Raw genomic sequence first — 16,412 nt, 5'->3', positions numbered from 1 at the left:
CGTACATTGGAAGCCCTGGTGCCTGATCGGCTACTAAATCTCCAGTCCTGAGGGTTTTTAGATGGAGAGCTCTGGAAGCACCCACCTGGCAGCGAAGTTTCCAGCAAATGATATCACCAGAGGTTTTGCCCTGCAAGGCGTGCTGGGTTGAAGGGCAAAGGGACCTACCATATTTGCATGGTGTTGATGACATCACACTGGCTAAGAGGACTTCAGCCTTTCTCCAATCATCTCAGGGGATGGCCTGAACAGAGGGCAGCAGACGAAGGGCTGGAGGGAGCACAGGCAGGCAGCATCATGGTTCAGCTGCTTGGAGTTATTTGCACAAGTTCGATAAGCACCTCCTCCCCCTCCCTCTCTGGAAGAATGCTGCAAAGATAGAAAACAGTCGGGACCAGTGACTGCTGGGGGCCATGCCTGCAAGCCCCTAAGGACATTTTCTTCGGGAAAATACCCTGCAGCATTTTAAGAAGCATAGTCTGGGTACAGCAGAGAGTAGAGTCCTTACCTGCTTGAAGTCTGGCGGGGGAGGGGCAGAGAACAAGACAAAGGCAGGGAACCTGTTTCATTGTCACAATAAACTTCAAGGTGGGTGGGACTGTGATTGATGTCATTGTAGGAATAAAGAAACCGAGATCCAAGGAGATTAGGTGACTTGTCCACAGTCACACAGTTGGGAAGCAGTTACTAAACAAGAAACAAATTCCCTGGACACCTCAGGCCCTCATGCTGTCTCCTGTTAAAGCTGCCTTCAATCCCCCTGTTCATAAAGAGGGGTAAAGATGGTGCTGGGGAGGATGTGTACATGGTGATGATGCAGGGTTTTGTCCTGCTGCTTCCAGCCTTCTCCAAGGCAGGGGAACAGGCTGAGGACTATGAAGGCTGTGAAGACAGAAGCTAAGATATTCAGTGCCTTTATGGGGCTTAGAAAAGATGCCCACTCTGGGTCAATGTAACCCTGTGCCAGGCCTGGACTTTAGCCTCAACTTATCCTTCAGGCTGCGTACATTTTTGTAGAGAATAATGTACACGTCCCTCCACATCTGCTCTGCTGACAGGAATTCAAATCTCAGCTTCAGAAGGAGGCTTTCCACCACCAAGACTTGCCATTTGCCTCTCTCCTCTTCCCTCTGCTCTTTTAAGCGACTCCTTCAAGGAACTGTCTGCTAAAGACACCCAGACAACTTACCCTACTGCCTATCTAGTACTTTTTTTTTTTTTTTTTTTTTTGCGGTATGCGGGCCTCTCACTGCTGTGGCCTCTCCCATTGCGGAGCACAGGCTCTGGACGCGCAGGCTCAGCGGCCATGGCTCATGGGCCCAGGCGGTCCGCGGCATGTGGGATCTTCCAGGACCAGGGCACGAACCCGTGTCCCCTGCATCGGCAGGCGGACTCTCAACCACTGCGCCACCAGGGAAACCCTATCTGGGACTTTTGACAGAACCCCACCAGACCATTCAATCCAGGCAGGAAACAGAAAGCAGCAGAGGTTGGGAGACATGCCCGAGGCTGACAGTCAGGTGGGATCCACCCCAGGCATCACCCCTTCTGGTGTCATCTACCATCTTTCAGGTGTCTTCTACTGTCTTCTCAGCCACTCTTGGAGTGGTCCCAACCCATCTCTGAGCCAGTAGTCATTAAGCTGCTTTGGCTAGAGCTTCCATGGACACATAGAAGGATATTAATGTCCAATCTGCTTTTTTTTTTTTAATGTCAACAACTCAACTTACTTTTTGGCTTTTTCTTTGCTACATTAAAAGTCAATTTCTCTTAGGTGACCTTCTCTTTAATAAAATACAAATATTTTTCTTACTAACAACTGTGCTTCTGAAGACCAAACCCTTCCTGGTATAAAGTAAGAGAAAAACCACTATTGTGTGTGCATGTGTGCGTGTGTATATGTGTGTGCATGCACACAGGTGTGTATGTTAATTAACTAGGATGTCATTAAAATTTCATTTAGGGGTTTTATGAAAGAGAAGAATAAAATAAAACTTTTGAGTTGAGGTCAATGTGAGTATGTTCTGCAAATGAGAAGAGACTGGGAAAGAAGGAAAAAGAAGCGGGGTCTGGTTCCAGGCGTGTGTTGGAGTAAAACAGCCAAGCTGGGGTTCCAGGCAGCTGGGCATCAAGGACCAGTGTCAGGGTACTGTTTGAGTTTCTAGGAGGTAGGCTGGAGCAGGATGTTTGTCCAGGGACAACGTACCTAATATTCAATTCACATGAGGGGACCACTTCATCTGCCCCTAACGTCCTCATCAGCCCAAAATCCAGTGACTTGCAAGTCTTTTCTCTCCCGTCATATAGATATGCACAAAGCTGTCTCTCTGTAGAGGTCCAAGATCCACTGTAATGGTGGAAAGGGATTTTGAGCAGGCAGCAAGGAGATGGGGAGAAGCTGATGTACCTGTGTGAAGAGGTGAAGCTGAGCAAACAAAGGTCCATGGAATTAAACATGTGGGGCTTGATTTCTCGAATAGGTAACCTCCTCAAAGGATTATTTTCTGGTGAGATCAAATCCAATTGTAAAGGTATGAGGAGAGCTTGCGATTGAAGAACACATAAAACATAAAACATAAAACAGGATGTTTTATGAAATAAAGAATCCTTTGGTCATGAGTCAAGTTTGCCCCATGATTTAACTTAAATAAAACCCTGTAAAAATCCACACCATCTTGGAAAGTGGATTTTCCTAAACCTAACTAGAAATGCAGCCACTCTTTAGCTCCTCCCTTAGAGGAGAAGAAATAGGCCCTCTTGGACAGGAGATAGCAATGCATCACAGGGAGCCCTCCCATCTTCTCTACTCACATTCAAGCTGGAACGTATTGGTGAGGTTTGCTGGGACCAGACTTCGCAGAAGCTAAGACTCATTGGATGCTGTGGTTAGAAAGGATCTCAGAAGTCATCTGGTCTGCCCTCACACCTGTTATAGCAACATCCTGCTCATGACAGATGGCCACTTGAGGACAAGGACCACTGGGTCTCGTTTGACTTTGGTTCCCCAGAACCTATAACATCATTTGTTAAGTATCAGGTGCTCAATAAATATTGATCTAATTACCTGCTGACTGAGTAAATGAATGCATCTCTCTCAGTAACAAAGATTGTCTCCTTGATCAAAACTCTCATTGGGCTCCTCTGAACTCTCTTCTCAACTAGGCTCTGACTCTTGTGTTTCTATGTTCAACTTTTCATCGTCCAGTTTTAGCAAGAATTCTGCTAAATCAGTTTAACCAGAATCCTCTACCCTCAATATCTGATGGAGTTGTTCATCCTCCACCATTCCCCAGCTGAGGTCTGATCACCCTGGCATATGCCTTCAGCAAGAATCCTATTAGGTTAATTTAGCCAGAATCCTCTCTTACCCCTGATGTTTCCTCTTAGTAATTTTTAATCCTCTGACTCCCTCTCTGCTCCTTGGCTGTAAATTTCCACTTTTCCTTGTATTTGGAGTTGAACCTCATCTCTTTCCCTTACTATAAAACCCCATTGTAGTAGCCACCCCCCACCTCCCACCTTGAATAAAGTCTGCCTTACCATCTTTTGATGAGTACCATGAATAATTTTTTCTTTAACATCTAAGCTATTTGGACACCTCCAGGGACAGGATGCTTACTATCTCAGAAGGCAATATATTGTTTTTGTAGATCTTTCTGATTATTAGGAAGTTGTTTAAATTGAGTCAAAGATGGATTCCTTGCAAATTTTCTACATATGTCCTGGTTCAGTTCTCTGAAGGCAGCAAAAAAGCCTCTTCCTTTATTCCCTTACTATAGTTTTTGTTGTCCTATTTTTCATGTGCTCTTTCTTCAGTAGCCAGTGACCTCATGCTTTTCCTTGCTGAGCTGGAACATATCCAGTGAAGTGTTTAACTCACAGATGCCTTGCCATGGCTCTATGATTTAGGTCTCTCCTTTTCTCTTGGCCGTGTTCATGTTGAATGAACTTGTCATAGGTACCATCCTTTCTCAGCTAGCTGCTACCATAAAAAACTAGCTGAAAGAGAAGATATTTCTGGTGGGGATATTATTAGTGACTTTTTTTTCTTCTTTACATTTTCTTGTAATAATGGAAAATATTTACAATGAGAACGCTTTACTTTAATAATCAGGAAAGAAAATCTATAAAGCTATTTCTATTACAGAAGAAAGATACTGATAAACTAGCTTATAATAGAGTGCTGATGAACAGTATTGGCCTAGAGAAACTTTATCAAATATCTACTGTTGGAGAAGAAAAAAATTCCTCCACTCTTCAAGGTTCATTTGCCTGGTCTAATAATTAAATTGAGATAAGACAGATTAACAGGAGAAAAACAAATTTAATTATGTGTGTACGGGAGCCCCATAAGAATATGAGACCCACAGGAAGTCAGGCAATTAAGACTTATATGCCATCCTGAGCTGAGGAGAAAAGGGTAGGGGTCTAGGGCTTCAAACGGAAGGAAGACAATTTACAGGAAGATGGGAAAAGCAAATGTTTGGTAAACAAATGTTTGCCATGCCACACAGAGACAATGGGACACAGAGAGGAATTTGGCCCACAGGCCCTGCCTAGCTTCTCCCCACCCAATTTACCACACCTAGCCCATATTCTTTGTAGCTATCTTTGGTGATAGCTCTCTTCCTGGACCAGGCCCCGAATCTAAATTCTTTTGGGCAGTTAAGGGGAAAGGTGAAAAGCTCTTCCTGAGTCATTTGGGCCTTGACTGTCTTCAGCTCAAATAAATCCACATGGCAAAGTGGCACATTTTGGGGAGGCTCATTCTGAAATCCTCCTGTCCTGCCTTTAAAATCTATTCAAGAAATTTTATAGTCCAGAAGTTGAGTTGGTAGATTGCTCCATCTATTGAACCAGTCTCTTAGTCTGAAAATAGATCAGTTTAGTTAAACGGTTGTGTCTCATTTTAGGAGGCAGTGAGGCAGGTGGGCTCCAAAAGTGAGGCCTATGGTGCAAGCAATCAGGTGCTTTATAAGAGGCATTTCTATGGAAACAAAAGAAAACAATGGTTAATGATTGGAGCTGACTGTAACCTTAGTGTCTGCGTTCTGAAGGCGGTCAGTTGGGAGGATTGCTCAACGTCCAGCTCGTGGCCCTTTCAGGTGGAGTGAGGGCAGGCAATGTCAATCTGATGTACTTACTGGATTGCAGTTTGAATGTCTCCGGTGAGGTTTCTGAGTAGCCACACAGTAACAGGCACAAAGATTGCCCCTACATGAGCTACCATGGTGATTTCTCTAAAGCTGATATCAAGTTGTCCAGGCTTATTTTTCCAATGGGCTTTATTGGTTCCATAAAGTCAACCTTAGTTCCTTAAAGCTGTCTGGTCATATATGAGTCTATATACATTTCTCTCAAATATGACATTTCATTCAAGGCCTTGGTGATGTAACCAACGTTTCTAATTGTGTCCTGTTACAAGGAGAACAGAGTCTTAGGGAACTTAGGCAAATAACTGCTGTGAAAATAAGAATACTCACTGAGAGTTTCTGAATTCTGGAGGGATCAGGCAGGGAAAAAAAGTAATTGTTTCATCTTTGTTCACAAAGATAGATTTTACCAAATTACTCTAAGAAAAGAGAAGAATGTTTGCTTAAATCTGGAAAAACAAAACTTAAAAGGACCAGCGATGTTTCAAACAAAAAGTCATAAAAAATTATAATCATCCTCATCAGTTCATTCAGTCCCATGAAATTAATATTTGTTATACTTAAATCCAGTTTTTCCATTAATTTTGAAATTTCTTACCCAGTTCAGTTTGATGATCTTAAAATTGTCAGAAATCTATATTCTAGAATACTTTAAAAGTCCTTTCCATGAATCTCTCTAAAGATGAAGTTTTTCAGGAACACTTCTGCAAAAACATCAGAGTAAAACAATGACAGAGTGAATGACAAAAGACTTAAAAATACCCACTTTTAAAGATCTGATGAGAGTTTATTATAATGTAATTGACAAGGAAATTTACTTATTTTTGTAACGTGCAACATTTTAAGATAATGACTATAGTTATGACTGATTAACATTATACCAGGACATATCAGAATTTTAGGAATTTCATACAATTTCTAGAACACTCATATTTTTTAAAATTTAATTTTATTTATTTATTTTTATACAGCAGGTTCTTATTTGTTATCTGTTTTATACATATTAGTGTATATATGTCAATCCCAATCTCCCAGTTCATCCCACCACCACTACCCCCCTCCTCCACTTTCCCCCCTTGGTGTCCATATGTTTGTTCTCTACAACTGTGTCTCTATTTCTGCCTTGCAAACCAGTAGAACACTCATATTAATAGTATATATCTATACAAATACAATCTAACACTTGTCTTCACTTATTTGATAGTGCTTCATGTAACTTATCAAATAAACCTAATTATTTTAACATCTCTCTTTTTATAAGGAGAGAGAAGAAATCTTTTGAGATGTTACAGAGACCCTCTGGAAAATCCCAAAGTTACTTCTGGGTCAAAAAGACATCATTTAAAATTTGATTTGGGGAAGTTTGTCAAAAATATCAAAAGGTTTGGATGCTTGACTAAATAGAATCACAGATCGTTATGAAACAATATTTAATTATCCATTCAACCAAAATGACAAGAAGATTTCAAAGGCAAATGTAGAAGCTTACATAGTTCTGAGCAAAACTTAGCTCTTTTAATACTTCATTTAGTTAAGTAATCAAAAGACCTGAAGATAAAGACAACATGAAGCACAGGAAATTATTCTGATAAAACATAGAATTTCTGCTTTTAGGCATATTATTGAAAAAGGTAAAGAAAAACCTTTTACAATCTCTTATTAGGAGCAGACCAATAGTCCAACAAAACGTTTTTCTTTGGCAGATGAAAGAAAATTAAGGTTCAGTTTTATATAAGTACACTATTGACATTAAAACTTATTTAAAAAACCCCCATAATAACAATTCAATTGTAGCCAGCTTGATTATACAAGGTAAAATTCTCTCTGTCTTTTTTTCTCTCTCTCTTCCCTACCTTCTATACCATTTAGTTTGTCCTTCATTCTTATCTTTCCCATTCTAAAATAACCAGTTTTACTTTAGGACAAATTTGCTTTCTTTTTCCTTAACACAAATGCACCTCCACACCTCTTACATTTTCTTAGCCCAATCCACATCCTATTTTCTTTGTATTTCCCTTATTTCTAGTAGTTTTAATTACACATATTAGAATTTTTAAATTAAAAAAAACCCCCTTAATTTCTAGTGAAAATAAAAAAGTAAACAATTGTGAACTATCTTTTATATTAGCATTCTGTGGCTTGGCAAATGTATAAATACTTTTTGTAATTTCTAGAAACACATGCTTAGATCTCACAGTAAATTTTTTGGTGTGGCACAAAACATGCTTACTAAGAGACCCAAATATCTTTTGTTCCTTTGTAATAAGGGGTTAAAAGTATTGCATAGGTAAACTTAGACTTATTTAGCAATTAATGTTTTAGTGTTTTACCTTATTTGGAAATGATCTAGCCATTTAATGAATTCCCATCAGTTAATTTAGCTTAGCAAAATTCTAAGGGTGGAAGTTACCAAAGAGATTTGGGAAGCTATTTTAAAACAGACATACCATAAAACAATTATTATTGAAAAGTTACCTAAAAACTCTTATGCCACTTACATCTATTACACAGTTCATTTGTTTTTAACAATCATATTTAGATTATGCCTGAAGATTTCATAAGACTTTAAAGCAGCTAGCCATCACCTTAAATTATTTTTCTTGCTGACGTATTTTGTAACAGAGATGAGCTTATTTGACTTTCAGTAAACCTAGGTAAAATAAAACTATTATACCTAATGCTGATAACTCTAAAGACATGTCTGTGCTAATTAAACCAACAAACTTAAACTAGATTTTATTTACCCAAAATTATCCTAGGTCATGCAAACTTGAAAAACATTTGGGCTAGTTTCTATTACATTTCTGAGATTTAAAAATAATTTATAAGTGCTTATTTTAAGCCAATTAAATAGAGTTCTTTTACAAATGAATTTGGCAATACCATCCAGAGGTAGAAAAATATATCTGTAATGCACATACATAGACATACATAAACATGAAGACAGACATAGAGACCGTATAGTTTGTTGTTTTTTTTTTTTTTTTTTTTTTTTTTGCCATACGCGGGCCTCTCACTGTTGTGGCCTCTCCCATTGTGGAGCACAGGCTCCGGACGCACAGGCTCAGCGGCCATGGCTCACGGGTCCAGGCGCTTCGCGGCATGTGGGATCTTCCTGGACCGGGGCACGAACCCGTGTCCCCTGCATCGGCAGGCGGACTCTCAACCACTGTGCCACCAGGGAAGCCCGAGACCGTATAGTTTTTGATTTAAAATTGTAGCCATGGGATGGGTATGACTGTGCAAAACTCACTAGTTTGTAGAATAGTGAATTGGAATAAGTTAAGTGTACCTGACTAGATTTTGGGCAAGAGAGCTTTTATAGCAGTTTGTTTAAAAAGGCTCTTCCCTTCCTTTGTCCCTTTTTTCAATCTTAGGAACTAGGAATGGTCTAGATAAGAGTTAATATTTACATCTCAAAGGCACAGGAAATGAATGCAAGTTCCTACAAGAAAGACTGGTTTCCTAAGACCAATATTTACAAGCCTTTTGAGGTAAACAGGGGAGGTTCTGGGATTGGTGAAAAGGAATAGGCCTTTAGAGCTGCATTTCTACTTTTGCAAAGATTTGTAAGATAAACACAGTTGCTTTTCATTCTTCAAAGAACGAGGTTACAGCCTAAATGAAGGAGCTGACCTGCCCATCCAACTATACTATCTTCAATTTACTTCTGTATATCAAAGAGAAGATTTCCAACTAAGATGGAAACCAAAAGATTTATGTCTTTGAAAAGTCCATATAAAGCATTTTTAGAAAGCCTTCCTTTTGAGTACACAGTTCAACCTTGGACCAATTCACCTTAGGGGGAACGCCTCTAGATTGCTTCTATCAGCCCCTGAACATCAGCCTTCAGCTGATCATTTGTGGGAGGGCCTAGGAGGAATTCTGGTCACCTATTTCCCCTGTGTGTGTATTTTTCTTCCCCAGGGGGCCATCTGAATTGTCTATAATTACGGTATAATCACAGAAGGGAAGAATACCCCTTAGCAGTTAATCTAGGTTCTGAAACTGAATAGGCCCCCATAAGGCTCCTGGGCATGGAAGACTTTCTGTGTCCCCCTTTCCTTGTTTTCAGGAAACAGACTCCAGCTTCCATGGCCTTCCCTGAGTCTCAAAGGAAAGATTTGAACAGTTGCTAACCAGGGATGGGAGAGGATGCAGAGATAAGGGAGGAGTAACCAAGAAACTGTAGTGCAGCTTTGGGGCAGGGTCCTGGTTCTGCCTTAAGAGACACACATCACAGTATCTTTGAGCTCTTTATAGAACTAAAACCCCAACAAATGGAAGATGTCAGCATTCTTTATTCCAGAGAAGACCACCTGAGGCCAGATTAAAGGAAACAGAGAAGCTCACCAAGAGATTATCTGAGACCAGATTAAAAGGGTGCAGGACCTGCACACACCCTAATCTTATCAGCAGTCCCACCCTTGAACCATCACTATAAAACTCCTCAACAAATCCTCCTGGGTGGGGACACATGGTTTTCAAGGACTGGAGCCTGCTGTGTCCCTCTTTTCCTGGCAAAGCAATAAAGCTATCTTTTCTACTTCACCCCAAACTCGGTCTCTGAGATTTGACTTGGCACTGCTGCAGAGAGGCCAAGTTTTTGGCCTCAGTCCCTGGGAGGGGGGTTGTGAATGGTCACGAATCTTTCAAATTCCTTTCTAAATTTGATACCTAAGTCAAATGCGTCACTGGGTGGAAGGTTGTGTGGTATTTTACAGAACACCTTGTTGTACGGAATTTTCTTGAGGTTTGGTGGGTGACCTAGTGTCAATCTAACCTTCTCCATGACCAACTGATCTTAACATGAGAGTCTTTGAGTTAGGTGATGAGCACTCTAATAGCTTTTAAGTGCTTGATCCATGCCTGCCAGTTTCACAGATTTGGCTTCCAAGATGTCCCTTAACAAAAGCCTTTACCTCATATGCACACTAACCCACAGCAAAATGTGTCTAAACATACTCCAGTCTGGTGAGAATCATGAACTCAACCAGTCTGTGAGGCTGACTCAAATATCGGACTTATAGGGCTTATGCCTACATTCAACCCTATGGTTTTCCTCCTTATGACAAATGACACAACAGACAGAGACAAAGAAAGACAGTGGTCATCTCTATGAGGGAAAGGATCAACAAGAAGAATAGCAAATCTTTACCAAAGTTGCTATACCTATAATATTTTCTCCTGCTAATTTAAATTTAGAAAAGTAAAAAAAAGACTCTCACCACTCTTGCTTCCATTGGATTTTGCAGCCTGGAAGACTGAATTGGTAAGAATGTTTACTTTCTGCTGGCTTGTTGTCAGAGGTCCCAGTTTTCTCAGCTGTAGCAGCCTCAGACTGAGCAGTGTCCAGCCAGTGAAGGTAATCCTATCTGGGTCACCAACTGTTGGGCAAGAAAATATTTTCCTCTACTCTACTAGGTTCATTTGCCTGGTCTAATAATTAAATTGAGATAAGACATATTAACAGGAGAAAAACAAATTTAATTATGTATATATGGGAGCCCCATAAGAATATGAGACCCACAGGAAGTCAGGCAATAGAGCTAACATGCTGTTCTGAGCTAAGAAGGTGGTAGGGGTCTAGGGCTTCAAAGGGAAGGAAGACAACTTACAGGAAGATGGGAAAAGCAAATATTTGGTAAACAAATGTTTTCCATGCCACACAGAGACAATGGGACACAGGGAGGAATTTGGTCCACAGGCCCCTGCCTAGCTTCCCTCCACCCAATTTACCACACCTAGCCCATATTCTTTGTAGCTATCTTTGGTGATAGCTCTCTTCCTGGACCAGGCCCCCAATCTAAAATCTTTTGGGCAGTTAAGGGGAAAGGTGAAAAGTTCTTCCTGAGTCATTTGTGCCTTGATTGTCTTCAGCTCAAATAAATCCACATGGCAAAGTGGCACATTTCAGGGAGGCTGGTTCTGAATCCTTTCACTACTAAGTAGCAGGCACCGACCTAGGCAGTACAGAGATTAACAAAAAAAAAAGTTTTTCATTTAGGTAGCTCTCAGTTTATTTGCTCCAACCATTATGCCCTATGAAAAGAAAATGCTCAGGTTGCTATGGGGGCACTGAGGAGATGCACTGAAAGTAAACTGGGAGAGCAGCAAAGAACTTTAAAAAGTAGGTGTCTCACAGGGAATGAGGAAGGGAGAATTAAACAGGAAGGTGCACTGATATGCAAGAGATTGTGGCCCTTTGAGGAACTTCCAACGGTTTGGTGCCCTGGGAGGGCAGGGTGTGAAGGAGGGAGGGGAAGAGCTGAGGCAAGAGGGGTCAAGGTCATGGAGGACTTGCTGCTAGACTTTTAGACTATTCTGTGTGCATGTACATGAGGGTAGGGTGGTGGGGAAGGAGGCAGGAAAGGTGAGAGCCTTTAAACAAGGAGGACTAATAACTTTGTCCAGAGAAATGATTGGTAATGGTAGAAATCCTGGCAACATGATTGTTAGAAGGAAAGATTTCTGGGTGACGAGAACGGGGAGTAGGAGAATATATGTGCTTTCATTTTTCAAGGAATATCATACTTGTAACGACTCATAGTCCTTCTGCTCTGCCACAAGAAATGGGAAAAGTCATTGCTTAAGGCATAAGGACACGTGTTCTAGAACCAGTCTTCCTAAATTCTAATCACAGTTCCACTACCTACTGGTGATGTGATCATAGCCTCTCTGTGTCTTAGTCTCCTCATCTGTAAAGTGAAAATAATAATAGTACCTACCTTATTAGGTTGTTGGGAAGATTAAATGAATTAGCATATAGGCATGGCTCTTAGAAAGTAATATTATTAGGTATGGCTTATCTTCTAAAGGGTACCAGAAGATGCCACTCAAAAATATACCTCTTTGGGGCTTCCCTGGTGGCACAGTGGTTGAGAGCCCGCCTGCCGATGCAGGGGAGGTGGGTTCGTGCCCCGGTCCGGGAAGATCCCACATGCCACAGAGCGGCTGGGCCCGTGAGCCATGGCCGCTGAGCCTGCGGGAGAGGCCACAACAGTGAGAGGCCCACGTACCGCAAAAAAAAAAAAAAAAAAAAATATATATATATATATATATACACACACCTCTTTGGCATGTGGATTATTTTGAGTTAAAAGGCAATTGAGAACCAGAAGGTGCAGGAAAAGCTTTAAAAGGAGGGCACAATTTTTTCTTTTACAAAGGAAATTTTCGCTTGTAGAGATGTCTCTGTTGCCCATACCAGGAAGAGGAGGACTCTTAACAATTCTTATCACCAATGTAAATCTGCATAACAAACCTCACCAAACAACATTTTACTAAACAAGTTTACCATACTTTCCTGGTCACCTTTCCAAAACTTGCCTCCCCATCCCGTCTTTCTACCCAGAGGCCCCAAACACTTTTTCCTTTTGTTTAGCCTAAGATGGTATATAAGCTCAAATTCCAACCACCCCTGCTCCTACGAGCAATGCACCTGTTAATAAACTTCTGTTTGTTTCTCTCTTGTTAATCTGGTTTTGGCCAGTCTCATGCACAGGAGTCCTCTGAAGAAACTAATCTGGGTAAAAGAAAAACCGATTTTTCTCCCTTAGCTTTTCATCATTGTTCTATCTATCAAGGAGAAAGAAGGGTTGAACGGGATTTGGAGTCAGAAACAGCATGCCTCCATAACTAACCGTGTGACTTGCACGATTTAACCTCTACTGGTCCCAGTTTTCCTGTTGGAAATGCAAATAACGATAATTCCCACCTCACAGGGTCTTGTGGGGATCAAACGAGATAATGGGTGCAAAAACACTTTATAAATTGTAAATTGTCAAATACCAGCCACTAGATTAATATTCTCTCACCAGTCCTCTCATGAAGAGGGCAGGGACGGGTCTCCCTGCTTAAAAAACTGAAGGCCAAAAGGGTTCAGTAATTTACCACAATTCTTCTGCAAGTCTGGGTCAGGTCTGGCCTGGGACAGGACTCTGCACTCAGCAATTTCCCTACACAGTCTGGTCAAGTGTGCTCTGCTGGCCACCTCCACACCCAAGAATTCACATGATTAAAAGCAAAATCCTGCCCACCCCCCCCCCCCCCCCGCCACTTCACTGGGTTCTAATTGCCTTTTCCTTCAGAAATAGGAATAATTAAATAGCAGCTTTATTTTAATAAGCCTCAGGTCAGGCTCAGCATTCTGCATCCTAGGTCAATTTCCCCACGTTTCTTAGCTAATCTGGGGGAGAGGAAACTGTCTAGAAGCAGAAGCAGCTCATTTGCATCAAAAGCACTATAATTTGTAAGTAAATGGCATTGCTTTTAAATGCAAAGGAGCTTCCGTGAGCTGACAGAGAAGACTGTCTTTGATTCTTCAAATAACTGTGACCCCTAATGTTCTGGAAAAAATAATCTTTCCCTCTCTCCAATTACACCCATCCCAGGAGGATCCCCCCTTAACTCCTCTTCAAAATATAGCTATTAACATTTCTCCAATCAAAGGCAGCTCTCCTTGACCACAAGAGGACTTATTTGAGGAACAATCCTCAATTGGGCAGACACATTGAGATGCTTCTAAATGCCAAGTGTTGGGAAACAAAGATGAATAGGACACTGTCAGGGCTGTTAGGAAGTTTACAATCTTGGAAGATAAGGCTGCTACATGTGTAATAGAAGATAGAATATGTTGTTTGAAGAGAGATGCAAAATGTTCCATGAATTAGTCTGAACCTGCCTGGGAGATTAGGAAAGACATGGAGGAAGATGGTTACTATTTTGAAGCTCAAAATCTGATATGATCTCTCCACCAAATCAGTTCTCCTCTGTCCTCCACAATTCTTACTCACCTCACAGTCTCAGTCCAGTTCCTTTGCTCATGCTTGGTCTTCCGTATTTGACAGTCCTTCCTGTTAAAAACAAGACAACAGCCCCAAAAGGAAGTCACTTGTCACCAGACGTCATCAAACCAAGACTTAATACCTAATTTAATGACACTTTCAGTCTTTCCCAAGAATGAAATCTTATACCAGTCAACTGGACTGGAATTACCTGGTCAACATTAATGAGGTCATCTAACTGATAGATTCCTGCTGTCTCCTATAGGAAGGTAGCCTTTTTTAGCAGGTATAAATCCCTTGTCCTGATCTCTCCTGCATAGGAGTCTTCTATTTTGTACAGCTCCTCAGAGCTCCTTTCTAGCTGCTAGATGGGATGCTGCCCGATTCATGAATTGTTGAATAAAGCCAATAAGATCTTTAACATTTTGCCAACTACCAGTTGGCACTTGCCATCTACCTCTACAAGGATTAAAAATCATGAGCTGCTGCAGCTGCTGACTTTCAACACCCCCTGAAAGGAGTTCAGGGTGGAGATCAGGAATGAGGCACTCTGTGCTCTGGGAAAAACTGGCAGAACAGGCCTTCAGATAGTTAGATATTTTCAGGAGAAGATTTTATGAGCCCAACTCTTGCATCTCCTTGTATCTAGAAAAGTACTGAAATCATTAACTGTGATATTTGCTCCTCGTGACTAGCAGCAAACCTCTGCCAAAATGTGTGCTTGACTGCACGTCCCCCCTTCACTAAAATCGTACATAACGCTGCCCTTCCCCCCACCTCTTTGAAGCAGCTCCTCAGAGCTATCCGAAACGCTGTCTCCCAGGCTATAGTCCTCATTTTTCCCCCAATAAACCTTAACTCACAACTCTCCTGTTGTGCTTATTTTTTTTCAGTCGACAGTTAACTCAGTTGAATTTTGTTTTCTTAACAGTCCTTAGTTAAAGCATCACTCCCTCCAGGAGTCCACCAGGAAGAAACTTCACCCTTGTTAAAAAAACGAAATTCAACCAAGTAAATTTGAAGATCTAATAGGCTTTATTCACTGATTCACGAATTGGGCAGCATGGTATCCGGCAACTAGAAGAGGACTCCAAGGGGTTGTACAAAATGAAAAGTTTTTATAGGAAGAAGGGTGGGGTAAGGGAGCTATTAGAAAAAGAAAAGAAAGGATTATTTTTAGGCCAGAATATCTTCTTTTCTGGGAGAAGGGAAAGGCTAAGTTTTCATCATACAGATTGCCTCTTCTGCCTCTGAGGGTATGGAGAGGGTCCACATGACAGATTACCTTATTGGTGTTGACCAGAAGATTCCAGACTGGTTGATTAAGGTTACATTTCTAGTGAAGGTCTAAACTGCAGTTAGGTTAGGTATTACATCTAGGTTTAGTATCATGGGTTTTGCACAAGTGCTACCATTTTGGGCCTGTGCTTATTCTCTTTGACACCATCTAAAGTGAATTGGTGTAGCCTATTAACTAGCTTCCGGCCTCTTTTCGAGCCTTTGTTCTGTATACTCTGTGCCTGAATTCTTTCTCGCTTTGGGCAAACCCCTGAATGCTGAGGATAGACGGTTAAGTGGGAGATTAGAAGTGGGAGTGGATTGGAATCCAGCCTCTGACCCTAGCCAGCTGTGTAAATTTGGGGAAGTTATACAGCCCCTGAACTTCACACTCCTCATCTGTAAAATGATAGTAATAATTATCACTGTACCGAGTTATTGAGGAGAGATGGCTAATGGATATAAAGCAGTTAGAAACTGTTTCATAAAAAAAATGTTTGTGTTCCTTATGGCTATACATCATTAGTTTTGTTGGGTGTGTTAGGTCATTTCCTGGGTGTGTAGGAAGATCTTTTCCTGGTACTTGGTATTTAGTAGATGATAACTAAGTGCTTACTGAGTGAATGAATGCTCTGTTTCATCTCTATAAGTTTGTGTATGCTTTTGCTCATATTTGAAATATCAGCATCTTAATCCCTCTCTCTCCACCACATAACTTGGTTAACTACTGTTAATTACTTGAAAAGCAGTCCTGCAGCCCACTTCCAAGCTAGACAGCTCCTGTTATGCAGTAGAAAAAATAAGGGTAAGAAGACTTGTTTTTCCTGGGGTGGCATGTCACTGACTACATTGCTACTGTTCAAAAGTAACCACTGCCTCTTCCCTACCACATTGATGGCTGGCTTGACCATGTGACTTGCTTTACCCAATGAAATGTGAGCAGCAGAGTCACGTGTCATTTCCAAGAAAGAATTTTAAGAGCCAGTATGTGAACTGCCACAATCTCTTTTCCCTCTGCAATCCCACCAGTCATGCTCTTCCACCTGCATGGGAACTGCTTAGAGAACATGCGCAGAGCCACAAGTGACCTGCAATGCAAATGTATGAGAAATAAACCTTTGATGTTGTAAGCTCCTGAGGTTTGGGGGCCATGTGTCACTTCAGCTTACCTTGGCTGATACAATAGCATATTATC

General features: G+C 41.2%; 1 long non-coding RNA gene across 4 annotated transcripts; it reads right to left on the bottom strand.

Moving 5' to 3' along the window:
• Positions 1 to 802: 802 nt before the first annotated feature.
• On the bottom strand, positions 803 to 14,400 carry LOC113607484 (uncharacterized). Of its 4 annotated transcripts, none has more exons than XR_003427965.1 (6): positions 14,151 to 14,400; positions 13,949 to 14,008; positions 10,382 to 10,540; positions 5,484 to 5,857; positions 1,918 to 4,987; positions 803 to 1,261 (listed from the first exon to the last, which is right to left on the bottom strand). It is a non-coding gene; the product is annotated as an uncharacterized LOC113607484 (long non-coding RNA). The 4 variants fall into 4 exon arrangements; XR_003427963.1 differs by having other exon boundaries at positions 1,918 to 5,572; positions 5,752 to 5,857; positions 14,151 to 14,398; XR_003427964.1 differs by having other exon boundaries at positions 5,752 to 5,857; positions 14,151 to 14,398.
• Between the last annotated feature and the right edge of the window lie 2,012 nt (positions 14,401 to 16,412).

The sequence above is a fragment of the Aethalodelphis obliquidens genome, unplaced genomic scaffold, assembly GCF_003676395.1.
Source record: "Aethalodelphis obliquidens isolate GAN/ISIS:26980383/991018 unplaced genomic scaffold, ASM367639v1 scaffold48, whole genome shotgun sequence".
Classification (NCBI taxonomy): domain Eukaryota; kingdom Metazoa; phylum Chordata; class Mammalia; order Artiodactyla; family Delphinidae; genus Aethalodelphis; species Aethalodelphis obliquidens.
This window is presented reverse-complemented; position numbering and strand designations above follow the sequence as displayed.